Below are 6,000 nucleotides of genomic sequence, written 5' to 3' on the forward strand. Positions count from 1 at the left end.
GCCCATATGTGTTCCTCAATTTCCCTCTTCAGTTCCTCCACATGAGGACGCATCTCCGGGGTCACCAGGACATGTGTACTGCTGCAGGCACTGGAACAGCTTGAACTCGACATTTTGAATTGAGGGTCACTTTGCATCTATCCCCTCTTATTTATAGGTGAGCGGAGGAAGTACAAGAGTCTCAGCCAGCCGAATCGTCCCCTCTATGATTCAAAGGTAAGAGTTGATTAAAACCGTCGAATCTAGACATGTGTACGATCAGGATGCCCTTCGTAAATTGTGCGGGGCAGGTGGAGGGTCTGAGCGGTTATCCAAACGTCAAATCTGATGTATCTTGGAATACGGAACGTTTAGCGCCTGACAGGAGTTTAGTAAAATGCATGTCATCACAACACCACGTCAACAAACCGAAAGATTTTCAGTCCCGGCTTATTCCTTTTCTAGGATTACAAGTTCGGGACTCGGGCATGCTGGTTGGCAACCCGGGCGGTTTAAGACCCTGGCAAATTATTTTAAACCCGGGAAGTTCAGCGCCCCGGCATGTTGTTTTTAAGTCCAGCGGATATACTTGAGTCGAACCTATTAAGGTATCATAAATAACCATTCTCATAACGCTGAACGGTGGTGACAGTTAGGTGAGAGAGACGCGTGTCATTAACGCATCAATTAGTATGAAGCAACGTTTTTTACGCCCGGGATATCGCACCCCCCGGTCTTTTTTTCATAAGACTTGAAAGGATGGTGCCCCGGCCTTCCATCCAAAACCCGGGAGATGCAAGGCTCGAGCATCCTTTTTGTTGGTGATACGAAACCCTTACGCCCCCGGTTGTTACGTATTATTAATTAATCTTGTTAGTTGAGTTATGCAGCTCGGGGAATATGCGTTAAATCAAGTAATACAGAGATGGTAAATTCAAATAAGATTTTATTTGAAAGAATTATTGCGCATTACAGCAAGATACCCCTCCTCTACACGGGCTTTCCACAGATGCATACAGCGTCTTACTTCTCTGGTAGCCCCCCTCGCGTAACTCTCGGTGTTCGTGATGTTATTCAAAATGCTCCTCTCCTTGCGAAGCATCAATTTGTAGATACGATCCTCTTCTAAAGGATCCGATGTCTCGAGAATGTTTAGGTATTCCCGGTATTTCTCCAACTTCGCCGACAGCTCGGGAGTGGTAGATTCGCCCCAGTTGTAGAGCAGTTGTAATCCTTGCAATGCCTCCCAGAAGACAAGGATCTTTTCGAAGACCTCATCTTCTATTGCGGCCTTGTGCTTTTCCGCAGCCATGTCCATGAATTCCTCGGACATATCTGGAACTCTTGAACTGCTTGCATCGGCCATTACTTTTCTTTTTGGAAGATAGTTGTTGTTGGAATGATTGCAAGGAAAGCGGATGATTATTTATAGAGGCAAGGGGATAAAAACCACCGTTGATCTACGAACGTGTAAAGGGTTAGGATGCATACTCGGAAATTGTGCTGGAAGATGAAAAGACGTGCGCAATTATCGAAATGTCAGACTTATTCATTTCCTGAAATACTGAGCATTTTCAGACAGGAATTAATGCTGACACCTTTCATCATAAGGATCGTGACATCCAGGTAAGCGGGATAATAAATTATTCCGGTAAGCCCGAGAGACATGAGGCCTCGGCACCTCGTCCCATCTCTGGGATATTTGAAGGCTTCGATGCTGTTATTCGCCGCAGATTATTTTAGACTAATCGGGACAGCGAGTGAGACTCTAGCCCGACTATTTTAGGGATGGGTGGTGATACCCTTGAAAGGCCCGGGTCATTGTGAGAACCAAGGGGCCGGATATTTCCTACAAGACGCGAGATGATTAACTAGGACCCGGGTTCTCATGTCAAAGCCGAGGGCTCAATACCATAACTTCCTTAGAGGATCTTATAGATTATAGGGAAGAAAGGGACTGGGCGGGAAGTCAACGTCCTTTAGTCTGAACGTATCCCCGAAAATATTGAGAAGAAAGGGAATGGACATGCAGTCAACATCCCTTATTCTTGGAGTACCCACGAAGCTATCGGGAAGAAAGGGACCAGACAGGCAGTCAACGTTCGAGGGTACAAGTAGTAGGTGAGCACGCGTATCAAGGTAACCTTAGCCTTCCCTCCTACAAATAGCAGGTATGGTTGTCATTTAAGGGGGCTAGAATCTCTTCATTCTCAAGCATTCATACATATCATTCAAGTTCTCTTCCTTGATAACCCTGCTGACTTAAGCATCGGAGTGGTCACGCCGGACACCCCTCCGGCGCCCATTCATGAGTTCCTTTCATTGTTTGCAGGTCACAGTGGAAGCCATCTACCTTGTTCATTTTCCTAAACAACATTATAAATTTTTGATTTGATCCGGTGGAGCACCGAACCTTGCTCATCCATTTCACCCGGATCGTATCAAAAATCTTTCAGATAATGGCTCAGTAATTTCATCAAACACCTCAATCGATTATAACATAACATCGCAGTTGTGTTCATGCAATTTTTTCAAATTCCGATTGAGTCTCAAAAAACTTAAAAAATTTCAAAAAAAAATTCCAATTTAGTTTCCATTTAAAATTATTTTGTTTATTTGTCAAAGTCTAATAAACCACTAACCGTCTAAATTAAATATATTTTGGCATTTTTAATGTGTATATATATAGATATATTGTATTTTGAGTAAATATTTGAAGTGATTATTTATTTGATATAACATAAAATAATTATAAAAATATTACAAATTAATATAAAATAATTTAATTTTATAAAAAAATTAATTTTTTCCCCAAAATTAGTACTAAGATATAACATGGTGTTATACATACAAATTGTGTGTAAAATAAGTTATATTGCTTTTACAAAAACTCTTACCAGATCGTCTCAAAGATAATTTTGTATTATCCGTGAGACGGATCTATCGTCCAATTTAACTTATGAAAAGAGTAGGTCTCTTGTGAGACTATCTCACGAATCTTTATCTATGAGACGAGTGAACCCTACCGATATTACAATAAAAAGTAATACTTTTAACATAAAAAAATTTTTTTTTCATGGATGACTCAAATAAGATATCTGCCTCAAAAAATACGGCTCGTGAAGCCGTCTCACACAAGTTTTTGCCCCATGAAAAATATTATTTTTTGTAAAAAAATATTACTTCTCACTTTATGTATAAATCAGATCGACATCATCTCACATGAAACTTACTCACCTACTATATATAATTTGTTTGAAGAATTTTGTGGTGTATGTAATTCTTAAAAAAATATGACATCCACAAATTATTTTATTATTTATATGAAATCAAGTTATGGGTAATTTGGGGTGAAGATAATAAAATCTTGATAAATTGGAATGTGTGGTACTTTTTCCTTTTCTTTTTTGTTTTTTAAGATATATGTAATGTCTTATACTCGTTTTTCTTTAAAATATATTAGAATTTTCTTTATTTATTTTTAAAATACTTTCGGCCGAATATACTTATATACATATATAAATATTTTGCACCATTTAAAATAACTCATCAACTATTTTACCCAACTTTCAATTTATAATGCAAACATAAAATCATAAATCGTCAAACCAAACCTAAAACTAGCATTTTTCAAAATAGTAAAAACTCTTAAATCCTCTCAAAACCACTCAAAAGAATAAAAATCATAAAAATATATAAAATACTCTTAAATCATAAAAGTGCGTAAAAGCTAGCAATGGTCTTCGGTTATGTGCACCATCTGTTCAGCAAGTTCAACCATCGATTCCTCCTATATCATCATAAACATCCACATCTGCATCATTCACACCTAGTAAACCTATTGACTCAGCAAACATTAACCGTAATAATAAGTAGTACGTATGCGTTCACATGAAATAGTGAAAATACTTTTAATAAAATAGGTATGAACATGCATAAACTTTAATCATTTTCCCTTTCATCATATACGCATATGTTTCCTTTTTATTGGATTCAGATAATTAATTATGATTTTTGTTTCAGCTGTTGGTCGATTGATCAATCTTACGTATAACCATGGTACCAGGTGACGAGGACACCAACGACACTCTCACCCGTCAACTGAACCTTGGCCTTACATATCATCATATTTATTCGTATTCGTATTCGTATTTGTATTTGTATTCATATTAGTCACAATCAAGTCACCTCTTTCAATCCGTCTATCACATCCATCATTTATAAAAATTCATGCATATAACATTTTTCTTTTAAACCAAGCATGTAACACGTCTTTTAGCATTTAACGTTTTACATCATAAAATCCTATAATCTTTCAAAATAATCATTTTAACACTCATTACAGCATTCAGGGCACTGCCAGGACATCTAACATTTTTCATGTGTAAAATGACCGTTTTGCCCCTGAAATCCTAACATTCCCAATTTATCCTTGGACCTTAAAACGACGACGCGAATCCATCCAAAACTTATCATAACACCTTAAAATACACATATAAACATTTCTTAGATGTAGACTTAAGTCCCTCGACTAATTTTTCAATTCATTTTAAAAATTGAACCTACGTCCCGATTTTAACCCGAATAGACTCGAAACTTTGCCAAATTTGAACCACAGCTTATTAACACATAACCATACCCTACGCAACCCAAATAAAGCTATTTAAAACCCATAGAAACCACCTAGCAAGCTTCTGAATTTTCTGCCCTAATTCAACCAAACCCTAGCCTTAGCAAATCCTAATATCCTTCGATCCTAGCCCTTTACTGACCCAACCAGACCCTAACCGAACTTCTTAGACCCTTTCTAGACCAGCCCTTCAGTCCATGAACGTTAGAGCCCTCAACCCGTCACTACAAGACCCGCGCAACCCCAACTCATGCCTACAGCCCTCGTTCTCGCACCAGGTACAACACCAGTCATCTAGGACCATGACTCATCCCTCTTAAGACCCTCGGACATGACCCAAACGCAGCCCGGGCCGCACCCTTCTAGGAAACCCAAATCGAAACCCTAGCTTGTTTTTGAAACCCCAAAAACATGCATCACTTTCCTAGCCTCGTCCAACCTTGAACTGTGCTTCTATGGACTCTTATACATACCGAAAAAAGTCCCCTTTTATGGCCCTACCATGGCAGCCTCTCAGTGCATAACATGAATTTAAAAGCAAGAAAAATCAAGTTTTATCATGTTTATGCCATAAAAACGAAAATAAAAGGAAGAGTATCATGTTTTTTATACAATCATGTATAAATACATATAATATTATATGAACGATGAGTGGAAGAAGATTAAGGCGTGCATTTGCGTACACACATGAAAACAATTTGAGATGCGAAGAATGTTGGCGAAAAGACACGAACACTTGCTGCGTTTTTCCCCTTCAAATTCACGTAAAGTGCTCCCAAACATGGTGTGTGTGTGTGCTGTGGTTGCTAGGGAAAAGAACCCTAGGACTATTGGTGAAGGACGCGTGAGTTTTGATTGAGTTTAGGGCTTGGAAGCCTTTCAAGTTGATATAAATAATTGGGTTGGGGTTTAGGCCCAACAACCTAGGTATAATAAGCCCATTAGGTCCATTAGATAGTAAGAAACTTATTTTGTTTAGGAAAGTTTTTGAAAACATTAGCCGAGTCTCGAAAAAGTCCTTATTTTCATCAAAAATCGATTATTAGTTTAAAATACGACTGGACACGTAAAAAAACCTCAAAAAGATACCATTTCCGAGAATAACATATTAAATAACTATATATTAAATAATTAAATATAATAATTTAATAAAAATATTTTCCGTTTACATTCTATCACATCTGTGTTCCTCGATCGCATCTCGAGTAACTCTTAAAAGCATAGTTTTATGTATTCTAATAGAAAAATATTTTTTAAACATATAAACATGCATGCCTACCACATTTAATTAATTTTAATCAATCAAAAATTGAATAAAAAAACATGATATAAATTAGCTTTCTTAAAATAACTGATCTTGAATCTCATTCACACGCAGAAACTCTCCACTC

The sequence above is a fragment of the Primulina eburnea genome, chromosome 2 (genome assembly GCF_022965805.1).
Source record: "Primulina eburnea isolate SZY01 chromosome 2, ASM2296580v1, whole genome shotgun sequence".
In the NCBI taxonomy this organism is placed as follows: domain Eukaryota; kingdom Viridiplantae; phylum Streptophyta; class Magnoliopsida; order Lamiales; family Gesneriaceae; genus Primulina; species Primulina eburnea.